This window comes from Rutidosis leptorrhynchoides, chromosome 8, assembly GCF_046630445.1.
Source record: "Rutidosis leptorrhynchoides isolate AG116_Rl617_1_P2 chromosome 8, CSIRO_AGI_Rlap_v1, whole genome shotgun sequence".
NCBI classification, from domain to species: Eukaryota; Viridiplantae; Streptophyta; class Magnoliopsida; order Asterales; family Asteraceae; genus Rutidosis; species Rutidosis leptorrhynchoides.
The window spans coordinates 314,335,516-314,356,046 of NC_092340.1; positions in this window are offsets into that span (position 1 = coordinate 314,335,516).

Consider the following 20,531-nt stretch of genomic DNA (forward strand, 5'->3'; position numbering starts at 1 on the left):
CACCGCATATCATCCTCAAACCGATGGACAAAGCGAACGTACAATTCAAACCTTAGAGGACATGTTACGAGCTTGCGTGGTTGATTTCGGAAAAGCTTGGGACAAGCACTTACCTCTCGCCGAGTTCTCTTACAACAATAGTTATCACGCGAGTATTAAAGCCGCACCTTTTGAAGCGCTATATGGCCGCAAATGTCGTTCACCTCTTTGTTGGGCCGAGGTAGGGGACGTGCAAATCACCGGACCCGAACTCATTCACGAAACCACCGAGAAAATCGTTCAAATCCGAGATAGGCTTAGGACGGCCCGAAGTCGTCAAAAGAGCTATACCGACAAACGACGCAACGATCTTGAATTTCAAGTCGGTGACCGAGTAATGTTAAAAGTCGCACCTTGGAAGGGTGTAATCCGTTTTGGGAAACGCGGGAAGCTAAATCCGCGGTATATTGGTCCTTTCGAAATCTTGGAGCGTATTGGAACCGTTGCTTATCGTTTAGATCTTCCGCCTCAATTGAACTCCGTTCATCCTACCTTCCATGTATCTAACTTGAAAAAGTGTCTTGCCGAACCCGATATCGTCATCCCTCTCGAAGAACTTACTATTGATGACAAACTTCATTTTGTGGAAGAACCGGTTGAAATTGTGGACACCTCCGTCAAGACATTGAAACAAAGCCGAATCCCGATTGTCAAGGTTCGTTGGGATGCCAAAAGAGGACCCGAGTTTACTTGGGAAAGACAAGATCAAATGCAAAGGAAGTATCCTCATCTATTTGTGAATTCAGAAACGCAAGATCTCGAGGAAGAAACAACGACTACTACGCCTACTTAAATTTCGGGACGAAATTTCTTTTAAGGAGTAGGTAATGTAACATCCCGCCTTTTTCCGTTTTCTTTTCCGTTATACTAATTTGAACTCCGTTATATGTTTATAACATCTCCAGTTAATACGCGTTTTAAAATATTCCGTTTAGGTATTTTCCGCACCCGACTACAAACTCGAGGGACTAAAATTGACACGGGGCAAACTAGTTGACTAAGTCACCTAGTCTACCCCAATCTCCACCATTCAACCATCTCTCACTCTCTCTCTCTTTCTCTCTAGCAAGAACACACCCAATTTCCAAATTCATTCAATCATCATCTAAATTCGATCTAGGAGGCTTACAACAAAATAAACTACATATTTGGAATCCTCTCTTCATCCTCTTCAATTTGATACCAACTTCATCTCATTTGGGTAACTTTCTAAAATCACTAGATTTTGTGTTCTTGATGTTTTTAACTTATAAAAGTGTTAATTAGTGTCTATGGCTCAAGTCTAACATGAATATATGATTTATATGCTCGATCTTGTTGTTTTAGTGTAACTAGCATGAACTTGAATTTTGGTGTGTTGTTCTTGAATTTTGGATGATCATATGTTGTTAGATGTTAAAAGTTGATGTTTTAATTGTGTTACTAGCATCACTAGCTTCAATTTGATGTGTAGGTTGCCTTAGAAAACTTCATGAACTTGATTATTGATTTTGGTGAATTTGGGTTAGGGTTTGATGAACTTGAAATGGACTTTTGATGCATTGAATGCCATGGATTATTATTGGTAAGTGTTTAGTTGGATTGTATGCTTGATTACCTTCGAAACGGCATATCATTCATGTAAATTGGTTGCCCGAATCATTGAATTGCATTTATGAACTTGTATGTTGTTAATGTTAAGCATTAGATGCGGTTTTGGTTGTTGTAATAGGTAGATTGATTGATGAAATGTGTTTAGTTGTTTTCCTCGTCAAATTACCTTCCCAACGGTATAAGATACTTGTCTTGATTGTTTGCGGATCATAAATGGTGATTGTTTGAAGTTAGGTTCGTGCATAAAACTTAAAAACTGCCAGAATTCTCTGCACAGGTAATGGCGCGGCGCGCCATATACCCGCGCGGCGCGCCATTATGGTCTGTCCAACTTGGTCAATTTTCGAATAATGTTTGCTATGCTACGCACCTCCGATTCACATGTAACTTGTCCTAACATGCTCATACATGATTAAAAACCTCAGAAAAATAGTTCGGGACACGACCCGAACGTGTTGACTTTTTCGTTGACTTTGACCGACCAAAGTTTGACTTTTTGTCAAACTTAACCAAATGATTATGCAACCTTCCTAACTTGTTTATATACTTGTATCTTGCATGAAACTTGACAATTTGATTTCACATGCTAAATAATCGAGTCGTAACGAGCCATAGGACTAATTGAACATCTTTGACCTATCGTGTTTACCGTTATTGATACGACCTATTTGTTTAGGTCAAGACTAGCACTATCCTTCGCACACGTTATTTTGTGAAGTACTTTTCGTACGTGCACTCAAGGTGAGATCATAGTCCCACTTTTACTCTTTTTGAACTTACATTTGGGATGAGAAAACATAAACATTTCTTTTACTAAGTGAACACAAGTACAGGAGAACAAACATTCTACATACGAGTTTAGAACAAAATCCTCAATTCGATTATCATTAGTTACACTTGCCGGGTGTAAGCGAGAACTTATGTTGTATGGATCCATATGGGTTTGACAAACCCTCATTCAAACTGTTCGCTACCGTTTACGAATGAAATATATTTTCGAGAAACAGTGTATGTTCTAGCACTAAGTGATGGGGTTCAATGGAAGGAATGTTAAGCATTGATAATTGGGTGCTCGTGAAACAAACTTTTGGAATGTATTACTATTATTTCATTGATGCAAATCTTGTGGTTCACTTGTACTTACTTACTTAAACCTATGATTTCACCAACGTTTTCGTTGACAGATTTCTATGTTTTTCTCAGGTCCTTGAACGATACATGATACATGCTTCCGCTCATTATTTTGATACTTGCATTGGATGTCGAGTATATATGCATACATGGAGCGTCTTTTGGATACTTTTAAATTGTGTCGCATAAGTTTCATTTGTACTTAAAACTTTGTATCGTAACTTGTGGTGGAACTATTCTTGTAAACTTGAACAACCTTTACATTTGAAATGAATGCGACATATCTTTTGGTCAAACGTTGTTTTAAAGACTTATGACCACGTAACGGGACCTAAGTAGACGGCGCCGTCAATGATGATTTGGTCGGGTCGCTACAAATGCATCCTAACAACTATCAGTTAGACACACTTATGCAAGACCTGGTTCACTAGGACCAACGCTCTGATACCAACTGTGACGATCGCTCCAAATTCATATGGACGAACACGTCATTCATCGATTTCATTGCGAGGTATTTGACCTCTATATGATACATTTTGTAATCATTGCATTCTTTTGAAAAGGCACACCATAAATGAATATTTAAATCAAAAGTTTTCGACATCTGATGATTTCTACATATAGACAATCACCATAAATAATAGTTTACAACAGTACTTCCGTTGACAATGCAGTCAAAATAAGATACATGGTGATGATTTGGTGAATGCAACGTTTCCTTGAAAAAATATGTCATGTAAGACTCCATGCACATAGCTTGTCTAACATCTAAGCAAACAGCGGAAGACTTCTAGGAAACCTGAGAATAAACATGCTAACAAGTGTCAACACAAAAGTTGGTGAGTTCATAGTTTTAATGTTTCGTATAATCTGTATATAAAGGTGGATCACAAGATTTCAGTTGTTTCATCCAGAAATGTTTATCAAAATATTCTACGAAATTGAGCACCCTGGTAACTAAACTTAACGTATATATAATTTATACCCTTTGTATAATCATCTTAATAATACACGCAAACCAACGTGTACGCTTCTCAAATAGCATACGTCCGTTAAAAGGCTAGTGCTCTAGCTCGGACGGGGATATCAAGCCCTATGGATCCATATACTACTACTCGCACCCACCAGTTCTTATAACTGGCAGTTACTAGTTACCAAAGCTAAGGGATTTTCGGTTCAAACTCAGTGTAGAATTTAGTATGTACTTGTATCCATTGCGTTTAAAATAAAGTGCATGTATTCTCAGCCCAAAAATATATTGCAAAAGCAATTAAAAAGGGATCAATGAAACTCACCTTAGCAGCATATAAAGTCGTTCACCAAAATGTGATCGAAACACGGATTACCAAATAACCGTAGATCTCAACCTAGAGAACATATGTTGGTCAATTAATGTCTATCAAGCTAGGTCAGGTCATAGTGTATCACAATCCTAATGCTCGATATCGACATACAAAAGTTATCCAAAGTCGTTTCAAAAAGTCAATTTTGACAATAGTTCAACAAAACGAGACTTACCTTATTTAAGGATTCATTTACTCGGTTGATAATATTCAAAAATCCAATTTATCAATCTCTTAAATAAGTTGTTTAAATCTTAATTGCAGATTCAAAAGCAATTTCAATTAACGTCAATCATAATTCAGTTGATCATATCTTTTAATTCGTTCATCGAAACTATTCGATATCTAAATGAAAAGTTATTGATTTTTCGCCAGCTTTCCAAAAACATGTATATCATATACCTTTTACCAGTAAGATATGTATTTAATTCGTGATTCGTTATAAACTGTTTATCGACGAAATTTAGTATACAAGTATGTATAAATATATATTCGAGCACTAGACCTGGATACACTATTAATATATAATAGATAAGATATAAATGCTTACGTATCAATATTGTGATTTAATATTGTAGGAAGGTACGTAGACGCAACGGAGATAATAAACACTAGGTTTGTCTTGCGAATAGTACCCATGAATATTACCCATAACCTTCATAGTTATAACTCATACTTTCCTTAGTTCTATCCCGTTCGAAAACCATTTTGAAAGTGACACGCTCATGACCTCGTCGTAGTATTTTATGTATAATACTACTAATAATAATAAGATTAATAATAATATTAATCTTAATAATACTTTAAATAATAATAATAATAATAATAAGATTAATAATAAATATTAATCTTAATAATAATAATAATATTAATTATAATAATAAAAATATAAATAATAATACGGAGTAAAAAGAGAGTGAAATAGATTGAGGATATAAACTGGCCAAATGATCGAGCTTTATAATGTCTCCTGGAAATCCCTGCCATGCGACCACATGGCATATGTGAGGGGAACCCATGCGATCGCATGGCCCCTGGTGACAGCTCAAAGTTGCTTGTTTTCTTGCTTGTCGACATAATATTATATAATATATATAATATATTTAATTTAAATAATTAATTATATATTATATTAAATTCACATGCATAGTTGACTTGTAATTTTCGTTCCGATAAGTCGTACCTTGTCACTCGACTTATGTCCCAGTTCCGGTTTTTCGAATGTCCCTTCGTACGCTGAGAAAACTTGTACATTACATTTTGGGACACGTACCTTAGTCAAAATATAGCCTAAAATTATCCCTAAATTATATCACTCAAAATATAACTTATACATTTGAGTGTTTTGGTCATTTGCTTCTATAAATCAACGTCTCGCTATTTGTTAAAATACATTTTAAAATAGTTTCACTGTAGCAATTCACTGTAGCAAAGTCAATTTCACTGTAGCAAATAGTGATTTTCGAAAACACTGTAGCATTTTGGGTACTGTAGCAATTTGAAAATACTGTAGTAAATTAGTGTTTTACTGGTTCATCTTAAACGCTTTATTTAACTTATCTGAATATCAATCGAATCAATAAACGAATGTTACTATCGTTTACTAAATAACTTGAAATTATATATATGTATATATCTTTTTAATATACATAAATCAGTTTTTAAATACACATTGGAAGTTATTTATAAATAAATTTTAATAATAAATATTTCAACTTATCATATATATTCAAATAGATATTTAAACCAATAAGTTTAATGTACGGTATCAAACAATTAATACATTGTTACCTTTTCAAGTTATAGTATATATGTATCTATTTACATATAATTGTTCGCGAATCGTCGAAAACAACCGAAAGGTATTTAAATATATAAAAGTAGTTCAAAAATTTTGGGATTCAGTTTTACAGACTTTGCTTATCGTGTCGGAAATGTTAATCATACAAAGATTAAGTTTAAATTTGGTCAGAAATTTCCGGGTCATCACATAAGTGATTAAGTGTAGGATAATACTTTCATTTTCCAATTATTCCCAAATATCACCAACCGTACCTAACCTTCATCATACATCAAACCCTAATCCTTAAGCATTGATCTTGAGCCTAAATTGGTGTTAGAATTGTGTTTGTTATCGTTTACTGAGTCTATCAAGGTAAGTAACATGTGTTTTTGTGTTCAATTCGTTGTTAAATTCATAGTTTTGTGTGAGTTTTGTAAAAAGCTTGAATTTGTGTCAAAACAAGTGATTTAAGTGTTGTTATGGTCAAATTGTTGTGGGTTTTGAGTCTATAACAAGTAGTGAACAAGTTGTGGTCGATTTTGGTGTTTAAAACGAGCTCTAGATCGAGATTTGAGGATTTCATCGTGAAGTCCGTAGCCTTTGTTCAGTTTCTGATGAAGATGAACACACTCATCCGACTGTCGGTCGACAGTCGACCGACTGAGGGTTGAACAGACCGACTATTGAGTGAACTGACCGACTGAGAATTACCTTCGGCCGATTGATGTATTACCAAATGAATCGACCGACTGGGATGGTCAGTCGACCGGTTGTGTCGACAGTCGACCGATTGTAAGGGTCAGTCGACACTGAGTGTCCAGGGTAGAATATTTTACCTAAGTGTTGATTTTTAGCCGTTATGCTGCCCGTTTGTATTTTGATGTTCTGGATGTAAATTTTGAAAGTGCACAAGTGTTAAGCAAAAAATTTTAGCGGATACTTTTTCTGACAAAAATTTATATATTGTGTTATTTGATGTTAACGAACATAAACTAACTTGTGGATATGTTTTTCTCAGGAGAAAAGGAGAAAGAGAAGGTTCAGTGATTAGATAGCTGAATACCTTCTCGTTTGCTGGTAATCGGTGAGTGGGACTAACTGGAGATTATAGTATATAGAAGCATGTTATATTATGATTGCCATGCTTGTTAGATATACTTATTATTATGGTTAGTTAGTTCTTGTGATGACTGCATGTTAGTTGATGCTTGTCTGCTGAAGCCCAGTGCGTCCCTATTGTGTGGTAGCCTCAACCTGCGGGTTGGGTTCCTCTGTGGTAGCCTAGACAACCGCGGTGTATATATATGTGAATGACGCGTTCGTCATGTGTGGATTATGTATATACATACGGTGGTGGAGGAACTTCTGGTAAGCCCCAGTCCGATCAGCTGGTGGTTAATGGTTTGGCCGAGCCTCCAGAGTCTCTGTAGACGGCACTTGGGTGATGTTTGTATGTTAGACTATGTGACCTGATTAGTATAACACTTATGTATGCTATGGCCTGTAGTTAGTCGTACTCACTTAGCTTCGTGCTAATTCCCCTCTATCTCCTCCCTGCAGGTTGTTAGCTTTTGTAGATAGTGCTTTTGGGAGAAGACGGGCATGATGATGTTATGTTTGACAGGGTTAACTCTGATGCGGTCTTTTAGAATATGAACCATGTACTTTTGAAAACAGAATGTATTTACGTCTCTTCCTGTTAATATGTAAATTCTTTTAATGACACGTGACATCGGTTTGTACAAATGTCGATATCGTATTTAATTAATATTATGCTTCCACCACGTATTTATTATAAAAAAAAATATATATATATAGCGGTGTCTCAAAGACTATCCCAGAACATCTTCTTTTTATCATCTTTGTGAGGACCGTAGACGTTAACAACTACTATCTCAGAATCATAGCCAGTCAGCCTACCCTTAACTGCAATAAAGAAATCATCCTCTACAGCTTGATCTACTACAAACACGTTCGAGTCCCATAACAATAGTAAACCCCCCGACCTACCTATAGCTTGTTTATCTACATATCTGACATTATCCGATCCCCACAAAATTTCGATCCACCTATCATTAACCCCATGACACTTTGTTTCTTTTACGGCCGCAACAACAGGATTAGACTTGGACACTAATTCTCTAAATCAGCCCACTTTGCCCTCAACTTTGAACCCACGAATATTGATAGAGAGTATATTCATAATAACAAAACACTTACCGAAAAATAGCAGAAGATTAGGACAATTAGAGCTCATGTTCACCCTGGAACCCCAGACGCTGAGCATAATCGCTCAAATTAATACTAACTTCAGAATCTTCCTCTAAATTAACAGCCTTATGATTAATGCACCTGGATTTATAGCTAGTAAGGTCTACCATCGATGGTGTACGAGACCTCTTAGTGCCCATCGAGCAAGCAGAATTGAAAATGGATTTCCTTCTAGCCATCTTCTTAGCGTTGATAATACGAGATGAATACCTCCAATTGCGAATCTTCTCCCACGTATTCGTTGATTTGGAGAAATTAACTGAGTTTTTATTTTTCACAATAACCCTAGGTCTAGAATTCACCACGAACTGTAGCGACTCTTTAAACTTAGATACTTCTTCTGAGATATGATCAATACTTAAAAACCCACCACGATTGCAACCTGGATTAGTATTGACGTCTCTGTTGGATTCGGGATTACCTTCATCGCTTTTTTGGACTTTTGGCCCATGACACCTGATTGATCATTAGGCCCAATAACCCCATCAAGTTTGGACCTCTGACCCATCTCACATAGCTCAATACCTTCATTCTCCTTTTCCATATCCGAAATATTCCTGAGTCCATCGGGCCCACAACAACCAGCATTAAGCCCATTAGCTATATTAAAGACCCTCGTAACCTTAGGAATGCCATCAGACTCTCCACCTTGTGCACATGCGTGATTGTAATTATTATTACTCGAGCCCACACCATCATCATTAATTTTACAGTCAGACTTCTTGGAACTAGCATCACCCTTAGGCATGTGAGAGAAAGACCCTTTGGTTTCCACTTTTTTGGAACATTGATTGCTTCTCGAAGTTTCCATCGATGCCGGAAACTGCACCTCATCTTCATCTTCATCGGACGAACTGCCTGAATCCACATTATCCTCATCTTCATCAACCCCGCCTTCAGCGAAGTTTGATTCAGCATCATCGTCCTTTAGATCAATTTGAATGATCTCCTTAACATCTTCAAATACTTTAACATAAAAACCCCTCTTGTTATACTTGATCATCACCAATTCATTAATGGGTTCAAATGCTAGAACTTTCACCTGCACACGAGCATAGATGAGGTTTTGGTCTCCTTCTAATTTGCAATTATCCATATCAAGCACATTACCCCACCAACTTCCAATTTTTTTGAAGGTTCTTTCGTTCCAACACTTAACCGGAACCCCAAGAATATCAATCCAGGTAATACGACCTGAAGTCACATGAGTATTTTCCCATTTTTTCAAGTTTTTTAACCAGCGTTTGATGCCGTGATGCTCATTTTCTAGTATGTTTTGAGTAGTTTGAGCATTCTTTGGAATGATTAACACATCAAGACCACCTATGTATTTTAGATCAACATCGCATAACCCTTCTGCTTCGCATAGTTTCTTGAGTTGATCAAATAAGTCGATGTTAGCCACCTCATCGATGATAGCATTTACCAGTAACTCTTCGTTCCCACTATCGTTGTCAATATGAACTATTCTAGTATTCTGAGAGGAACCATGCTTTTTCTCTAATTGCTTACCCACCTCATGCTCTTTCTCTGTTTACTTAACCACCTCCGAAAAGTTCCTGTCGTCTTTTTTGGCGTCCTTCGAAATGTTCATCCTCCACACCACCTAAGAATTATTCGCCTTCTCTCCCTTGGAATTCCCCATATTCATCTCACGTTCATTACCAGTTTTCATGTTTTCCTTTCTTTCATAGGCTTTAAAAGCTTTTAAACCCCACCCAAGGAATTGAACTCTGTTAAGTTGTGCAAGAAGCTCATCCACGTTCTTGATACCTTCGAATCTCACAAACCCAAAACGATGACCATTTTATTTACGTTTTCGGTATTTCTTGATCGTTATTCGGCTTTAATTTTGAATCAATAAGTATATATAATAACTTCGAACAAGTAACTTAATTAATGTATAGCTAAGATGGATATTGTTACCGATAGTCTGATAATATATGTAAAGCATTAAATATCAATTAACTTTCCCTTCAAAATTTACGTATAAGTTTCACCAGTAATTATTAGAGTAACTTTCTTGTTTTTAATTTGTGTTTATTTGCATCTAGACATGATAATTAATATGTACTTACGAAAGTCAATAATTAATCATGCAATTTTGGTTTGTTTCAGTTTAGTTCATGCATTTATTATCGACCTCTTTTATTTGAATAATGTTATAGATTTAGTAGTTGATAATTATCTGTAGTGACTTAAACTAACTATAGATATTATAGTATGCAAGAGTAAGAATTAAAAGCAGGAAAAGTACTTGAACTATGTGTTCAAAATGGTGCAATTTTCATTCTTACATTCAACACTTATTTATACTACTTGATTACTTTATAAAATATTGTCACGATATATCAACTGCAAATTTGTCTTTGACTTTTATGGAAGCATTAAATTGTTAGCAATCTACTTTGACTCATATGATCATAACACTCCTCCTTGGATGCCAATTTTGCTTCGTTAGAGATCAACTTTTATTGTCTCATTAAAAACGTTGCTAAAGAAAACCCAGTGGAAAAAAAGTTTAGCTAAGGGAAAAAGAGTGCAGCATAGAGTTGACTACCCCTCAAGTAGACATCGCTGAGTTGTTACATCTTTTGAACATGCCTCATGCCAATATCGTGAACGTGTTTTCTAAAAGTAGCAGTTGGGAGTGCTTTGGTGAAAAGGTCGGCAGAGTTGTTACTGGATTGAACATATCTCATTTTAATCTGGTTATCTTTAATGAGATTTTGAGTATATGAACAGAATCTAGGATATATGTGTTTTGTTCGATCACTTTTGATATACCCTTCTTTCATCTGTGCTATGCAAGCTGCATTATCTTCATAGATAGTTGTTGGACTTTTATTGTGTTCTAGTCCACAAGAATCAGTAATGAGTTGTGTCATTGATCTCAACAAAAAACGTTCCTGAGTAGCTTCATGTAATGCAATCACTTCAGCATGATTTGATGATGTTGCAACAAGTGTTTGTTTTTTAGAACGCCATGATATTGTGGTACCTCCATTTAGGAATACATATCCAGTTTTAGATTTAGTTTTATGTGGATCAGATAAATAACCTGCATCTGCATAACCAACTAAATCTTGTTTTGAATCGTTAGAATAAAATAATCCCAAATCAGCAGTTCCTCGAAGGTAGCGAAATATGTATTTGATACCATTCCAGTGTCTTTTAGTAGGAGCTGAGCTGAACCTTGCCAACAAATTAACTGCAAAAGAAATGTCAGGTCTTGTACAATTTGTAAGATACATAAGAGCTCCAATTGCACTAAGATATGGTACTTCTGGTCCAAGAATATCTTCATGATCTTCACGGGGACGAAATAGATCAGTGTCGACATTGAGTGATCTTACAACCATAGGAGTACTTAATGGTTTTGCCTTATGCATATTGAAACGTTTTAAAACCTTTTCGGTATAAGTTGTTTGATGTACAAGTAAACCATTGTGCATATGCTCAATCTGTAAACCAAGGCAATACTTAGTTTTTTCGAGATCTTTCATTTCAAAATCTTTCTTTAGAAGTTGAATGACTTCATGAATATCTTTATTTGTACATATGATGTTTAGATCATCGATATAAACAGCTATGATCACATATCCGGATGTTGTTTTCTTGATGAAAACACATGGGCAAATAAGATTATTTGTATACCCTTTGCTTATCAAGTAATCTACCACATGCGGCCCGATTGTTTTAACCCATATAAAGACCTTTGTAATTTAATTAAGTACATTTCTTTGGGTTTTGCATTGGATGCTTCAGATACCTTAAATCCTTCATGTATCTTCATATATATATATATCACTACCAAGTGATCCATATAGATAAGCAGTAACAACATCCATGAGATGCATTTCTAAATTTTTAGAAACTGCCAGGCTGAATAAGTATCTAAAAGTAATTGCATCCATAACTAGAGAATAAGTTTCCTCATAATCAATTCCTGGTCTTTGAGAAAAACATTGAGCTACAAGGTTTCACATCTTTAAGTGTGAGAACAATAGATCCAAAAACTTTTCTTTTATTGAGCGGTTCAAATTCAGCTCGTATTGCTCCTTTCCAATGATCTCAATCATGTCTATTTTGACATTCACTGACAGACTTTGGTTATGGATCATCATCATCATTCATGATGTCATATTCAACATTATATGAAAATATCTCATCAAAATTTTTCATTTCATTTCGGTTCCATAATATTTTTGAATGTGCATAATTGATTGCAATTTATGTACTGACATCATCAATCTCCTCTACAGAAGGAGTATTGATTTGTGGTTCTTCTTGAACACTTTCTTTTACCTCATTATCAGCTGATTTTCTTTTTCGAGGATTTTTATATTTGAAACCAATTGGTCTTCCACGTTTCAGGGTGGCAAAGACTCATGAGTGACTTTATTGTCAGCTTTTGTAATTTCAATTCGAGCTAGAGCATTTACTGATGGTATATATGATTTAGTCACTCTTTTTGTAACGGTAAATGCATCAGGCAATTTATTCGCAAGTTCTTGCATATGCATTATTTTTTAAACTTCAGTCTCGCATTCTTTTGTGCGAGGATCAAGATACATTAATTGAGGTTCATACCATGAAACATCATTTTTTTTATTTTTTATTTCTTCTCCTAATCTAGGGAACAATGTTTCATTAAAGTGACAATCAGCAAAACGTGCTGTAAAAACATCACCCGTCATGGGTTCAATATATCTTATGATTGAAGATGTTTCATATCCAACATATATTCCCATCCTTCTTTGAGGACCCATTTTAGTGCATTGTGGTGGTGCGATAGGAACATAAACCGCACAACCAAATGTTCTAAAGTAGGAAATATTTGGTTGATGGCCAAAAGCAAGTTGCAAGGGAGAATATGTATGACTTGCACTAGGTCTAATGCGAATTAATGATGCATCATGCAAAATTGCATGACCCCAAACAGATAATGGGAGTTTTGTTCTCATTATCAATGGTCTAGCTATTAAATGCGATCGTTTAATTAGTGATTTAGCTAAACCATTTTGTGTATGCACATGGGCAACAGGATGTTCAACATCAATCCCAATAGACATGCAAAAATCATTAAATGCTTTAGATGTAAACTCACCAGCATTATCCAGTCTCACCCTTTTAATGGTATAATCAGGAAAGTGTGCTCTCAATTTAATAATTTGAACAAGAAATTTTGCAAATGCCACATTTCGATTTGATAATAGACAAACATGAGACCATCTCCTAGATGCGTCTATTAGGACCATGAAATATCTAAATGGTCCAAATGGTAGATGAATTGGTCCACATATATAACCTTGAATCCTTTCAAGAAGCATTGGTGATTCCTTTTCAACCTTAAGAGGTGATGGTCTTATTATCAATTTTCCAAGTGAGCATGATGTACATGGGATAAGTGCATCATAGGAGATCTTTTGATATGTCAATGGATGTTCATGTGTATTTTGAATTATTTTTTCATCATTGTCGATCCTGGGTGGCCTAATCTCTCATGCCACAGATTTATCATTACATGATCACATGCCTTTTCATTAACTACCATGTGTGCTTCTGGTACATTTATATATGTATAATGTAAACCAGAACTAAGTCTTAGTAGTTTTTCAATCACATAATTCTTGTCAGTGATACTTAAATTTCTATCATTTTCTGTTGTCACTGACTGATAATCATATCCATTTTGGTATATGTCAGAGAAGCTTAACAAATTTCTCTTTGACATGGGAGAAAATAAGGCATTATTTATCAGAAAATTTGTACCATTTGGTAACATTAATTTTGCATTTCCCATTCCTTTTATTAAGTCCGCATGATCTGATATAGTATGTATAGTTCCTTCTGTTGCTTTAAAATCAGTGAAGTATTTTTTAGATTTGAGTATAGTGTGTGTGGTACTACTGTCTGCAATACAAAGATCCCCACCATTTGACTGATTTTGCACTCCAGTAGTGTACATCATGAACTTCAAAATATGAGAAACAAATAATGAGTACATAATTCATTAATATATTACATTCAAAATTGTAACACCCCGTTTTCCCCATATATGATTTATAGGTGTATCGTGTATGTACGATAGGTGTATGAAGGCTTCGGGACATGTTAGAGTGTTAAAGTCTTGTATACGAGAAAATGAGTCAGGTCATGTTGTATGTTGCGGCGCGACATAGGAGGCCGCGGCACGGCAATTAACTGGAATCAGGATCAGGAGGCATGTAAAGAAGGGCACCAGACCACGGTTTATCTCGCGGCGCGGAGAAGGGTGCCGCGACGCGGCATTCAACTGATTTCAATTCCAGGAGGCATGTTAAGGCAACCACCAGAATACGTTATAGGTCGCGGCGCGACGATTAAGGCCGCGGCGCGGCATTCTGGGCGAGCTGGTACCAGATTTACAATTTTAAAGGATATTTGAGGGCATTTTGGTCATTTTGCGTATGTGCCAGATTTGGGATCTTAAATCCCATCCATTCATTCATTTCTCTTATTTCTTTTTCCTTTTCTTTCTATTTTTCTCTCAAAACTTCAACACCTCATTTGATTCAAAGTGTGATTTGGGAAGGGAGACTCGTGATTCGATTGTTGACATAGAAGACAAGTGTGTTCTCCTCGTTCTTAGCTTCAAGGTGATACTAGCGGTAAGCTCTAACTCCAAATTTCATTTTCGTGTTCATCATTCAAATTTAGGGCTTTTGATTGTATGTTCGTACTTGGAACCCCACTAGTTGTTAATGGAAGATAATAACTAGGATTCGAGTTTATTAGTGATGAAGGCGGGTTTTGGGTTGGTTGATGATTTAGCCTTGTTTAGGGCTTTAAATTGAGTGTAATCACTATGATTAGTGATTATGGAAGTGTTGGAACTCATTTGGGTGTGTTTGGTTGACTAATTTTGAAATGGATCAAAATTAGGGTTTAGGTGCCAAATTGGGCAAGACAAGTGTTTAATACTTGTGTTCTGGTTTAATTGGCTTATTAGGACCATTGTCACTAGTGTTAGTGATTATTGGTTAGTTTGGGCGCGGTTTGAGCTTGAAAGCGCAATTGGGTCGAAATTGCACTAGTTGTCGATTTGGGTTGGTTTGTAAATCCACCCTAATTGTGTTATTTGTTATGTGATAATGGAATAGGTACATTCCATTGGCGAGTTGTGGATTGTTCGGTTGCATTCATCAAGGCGACAAGGTGAGTGTAAATTTACTATGCACATGTGTATGTGTAAAATGGGTGCGTGTGGGTAGGGTGACCCTTGTTCGGGTTTACTCTATGTACGTGTGGGAGAATGGACCTTGTGCTTCGGGTCCATGTGATACGCTTATGCGTTGTGGGTTTTTACCCTTGGTGTTGTGAATTGGCTAGCGTTTTAGATAACCCTTTTGACGATGGGTTGCTAGCATTTGTTGTTGAGAAAATGAATCTCGGTTAGTGCGGATTCATGATGACTCGGGTTGCTTCGGTCATCTTGGTGATGAGGTGGTGAATTTCGGGTTGTGCGAAATCACTAAGGCTAGGGTAGTTCGGCCAACCTCGGTTGTAGAAGTGGTGAAGGAAGTGAATCTCGGGTAGTGCGAATTCACCAACTGAAACGACCCGTCCATATTACTATAAACGCAGTACGATATTTATTGGTCCCATAGCGAGGTATTTGACCTCTATATGATACGTTTTAGAAAATATTGTATTCGTTTCATAAAAAGCACATCATTATTATACATAATGCATGTTTTAAACAAGTGGGCGATTATTTAAGAAATAATCCCCAAAATACATCGGTTTCCAAATACTACACACGTGACGTAACAGTCGAATATAATACATGACAAAGGTTTTATTGAATGCAACACTTTATTTAAATAAAAGTATGAGACTCCATGCACAGCTTGCTCAGATAATGCAACAGCGGAAGACTTTCTTAAGGACCAGAGAATAAACATGCGTAAACAGTCAACACAAAGGTTGGTGAGATATATAGGTTTATCATCGATATAAATATAGACCACAAGATTTCATAGTTATAAATATATATGTACACTCGCAAGTGTATAAAAGTATTCTATAAGTTGTTGAGCGCTTCAGTAACCATAATTAACCATTAATGTGGCATATTCCCTTTATTATGAAATCTCCCTACACTGTACCAAGTGTAGTAAAAACGAAGTACTATGCAACCGTTTACGATACTAGAGCAACTAGCCCGGTTGGGGTTGTCAAACCTGATAGATCTATCAATAGGATTCGCGCTTACATGTTCTTACAACATGTAAATATTAGTTACCAAGCTATTAGGGAAGATATGCAAAGTGGTACAACTCAACGTAGAATATATTTTAAGTACTTGTGTCTATGGCGTAAAACATAAAATGCATGTATTCTCATCCCAAAATATTTGTAGAGTTTAAAAATGGGACTATATACTCACAGTAGTAAAAGTATATTAATAATAAGTTTTCAACTTATTAAAAATATGACCGTCGTCCTTGGATTCACGAACCTATAACAATAATAACGATTCAGATAATAATACGAAATATGAATAAAATAGAGCAAGTTCATAGAATACTTATATATTAATTTTTAACATTTTAATGTTAGTAGTCCTTTGTTAGTAGTCCAAAATAGTCCGAAATGTCCAACAGTCCATAATCGGTATATATATATAATCTTAGAATTATCCCACGACGTATTGTATACGTATTGTCTTTGCATCAACCCAGAGACGTATTGTATACATATTGTCTTAGAATTAACTAAGACGTATTGTGTACGTATTGTCTTAGGATTTATCAAAACGTATTGTATACTTATTGTCATGGAATGTACCAAGATTATTATATATATACAATCTCGGAATTAACTAAGATTATAATATTTTGTCATACTAATGATAACATGTCCAAATATATATAAGATATAGGAAAAGTTAGCAAGGATATGGTTAATATAGTTTTTACAATATGAATTTCGTCCATACAACGTTAATTTTACCAGATTTTATTTTGCTTGCCAAATATTCATTACAACTCTGTTTAAAGTGAATCAAATTGCTACGGATTCCTTAAGAAGTATATTTTACAAAACCAATTCGAAAAGTTCATCCAATTAGTAATTTTTAGAGCTTTACCCTCTTTTTGTGTCGGTGGACAGATTTGGAAAAATCCCGACATCCACCCAATATATGATTTTGATAAAATACTTCCACTTTGTCTAAAATCATGAAAAAAATACTGGAAGTCTTATTTACATATATTAACATATTTCCAAAGTCTTAGCGTCGAACTCAAAGTCTAAGATAGGTTTTTAATTCCCAACCCAAAACAGCCCGCTTTTTACCGAATAGAGATTAAAGGATATATGTTAAGTTTCAAGGTGTTCTTCATATGTAAAAGTTATAAGTTCTTATATTAACTTAATATAACATCATAATACATATAAATAAGTGTTATTAGAGTTAATTTAGAAAGATTAGATTAGTTTGTCAAACAAGTTTAGAACCAACTAAACTATGTTCTAGTTTATAAACTCTTATATAGATAGCTATAAACATATGAATTGAACAAAAGTTTAGGCAATGTTAATACCTTGATTTTGAAGCTTGAACTTACTAGAAATAGATGAAGAACAAAGAAAGGGATACTGGAACTAGAGAGAGTATGTGTGTGTAAGTAAACTTGAAGTAAAAATTAGAAAATGGAATGGTAAAAATTTGATCACATATGATGTCTTTATATACTAGTTGTAATTTGTCATTTTGTGAAAAATATCTAGTATAAGTTAAAAACCATTAGGTCATGCATGACATAATAAGATTGATGTTGTCATGCATGACATGATACATCAATCATGCAAATTACTATTGGTATATACAAATAGTAAATACTTTATGTTGTCTTTTTTTGACTAATATCTAGTATAAGTTAAATTGATGATGTTATGCAAGACATAATATTCCACTAATACATTATAAAGTGTATTCAATATTTTTAAGGATGTATTTACACTCGTAATACGTTATATGTAAATACATTTTAACATAAGTTAATTACGTCGTTTAAATAGTAATATATATATTATTTGAAAACTCTTTAAATTAGTAGTATGAAAATATATATATATAATACTTTGTTAATATACTTAATGAGATATTTAATTATCATATTTTCAAGTTAAATATATATAAATCCATATATATACACAATAATTAAACAATTAAACAATTAAATCAAGTTATGACGTTCGTGAATGGTCGGAATAAAAGGGTGACCAAAAGCTTGTGTAAAACTCTTTTTGGAGGTTCAAGATTTATTAAAATTCATTGCTTATCAAGTCGAAATTATATAAAGATTAAGTTTAAATTTGGTCGGAAATTTTCGGGTCGTCACAGTACCTACCCGTTAAAGAAATTTCGTCCCAAAATTTGATCGAGGTCGTCATGGCTAACAATAAGAATGTTATTATGACGAATATAAGTTGATTCAGAGGGTTTTATCATGATCGAAAAATATGGATAAAATAATTCGATTACTCGAAACGTATGAGTGAAGCTATCGTAAAAGAGTGAAATGAGAAAATAGGAATTCGTCTTATCTTTTGACGTCATCACGGTTGATCTCCGAATTAAAGAAAATCTTTGTATTCTATATAAGATTTGATTCTTCTACGATTAAGGAAATTATGATCCTCTTCGATTTAATGCAATAATCTGTCTCGATTTCTCTGTCGGATATTTTACTATAAATCAACCTCCTACATTTCCTTATTTCCACATCTCCCATCTTTTATACTTTCTTCCTTTCTTCGTACTTCCAAAACATTCGTCAATATGCTCCATCCAGTTTTAATTCTTGATATATTCTTGACTATCACATATGTCATTCTTCTTTTTCATCTTCCACCGGAGGAATCCGTTAATTTCTACTATGCTCTTGGGTTTATAGTGCTCTTAGTTTTCCCGTATCTTTATATTACTATACGCATCGATATACACAGTTTGTAATTTCTGCGTTGTCTTCGTGCTTATATTTTTCCTTATATTTTGGAGTTTCATGCTTCCGTCTTCTTTTCCCGACTTCAAGTCAAGCGAATAATGGTCTAGAATTCATAGATATGAAATTCAGAATGAACATAGCTAATGCTCTAAGAGAGAAATTGTAATAGCACAATTTGAATTGTGAAATTACCAGAATCCAAAGGAAAAGATAGAACTATCAATAGAATATGTTCTTGATATGTTTAGAGATTAGATTGAATGTAAGAGTCATATAACATTGCACATGATGACGTTATGGTCTGTGAATCATTACATTCCATTTAGAAACTCAGCATGACTTACTGTAATATAATCACGTTGATCAAGTGTCATTATATTATACTAACTCATGCTTCAGTTCCCAACATTACTTCAAAAACATTCATACTTTACACTCAGAGGTTTCAGATATTTAGAAACTAAAACAGTTTTCTTTATGATGTGATACAGATAACGCGAAAGAATAAATGATTTCAGATAAGAATGGTTATGAAAATATCTTCAGAAATATGAAGGATATTTATAATAGAAGATACGATGATATCTTAGAATATTTAAGATAAGAGGATGATGAAGAATATTGTCCGCAAGGGTTTTAGAGTAAGGAGCAAGGTATTTGCTAAGGATTTTAGCAGACACTGAATCATTTGGATTCTTTGAAGGTAGATTTCGTCCTTGTGATTTGTCCACAGCCTCCTTCAGGGTTTGCTCAATCCGTTTTCCAGTTCCAAACCTTCTCTTTTTCTATGCTTTGCTAACACAATATTCTTTATCATCAACTTTTGACTGTTACGGTTGTCTACAGTTTCTGCTGCTTCATTCCACTTTTTCAAAACTTCATAGTACTGATTCGTAGGCTGAAGTGCTATTCCGGATTTCAGAATTATAATTCCAGGAAATAACGTTATATGTATATGCAGAAATGATGTGAGATTCAAGAATAATTATTGATGCTACCTGGGGTTTCGTATGACAATTATTGTTACAAGATGTAGATGGGTACATGACAAGGTTTTATAGTGATCTTTCAGAGAGATTTAAGACAAAGGGCAATAAAGTTTCTGGTAAGCTTACTACTAATGTGGTGGAATATAAAAGGTTCCCCAGTAACGATGGCGAAAAGACAATGTATATATCAAGGTTATAATAAGGCTACTCCAGATGAAAAGTCGAAGTTGTCTTTTTGGAGCTGTGATAAAATTCGCTATTTTGAAAAGGGATTGTAAAGTTATTTTGGGTAATAATAATGCTAAAGGATCTGACACGGATACGTGTTGAACCTTTGCTTAGGTTCAAGTGTCCTCCAAATGCATATCTATATGCATATATT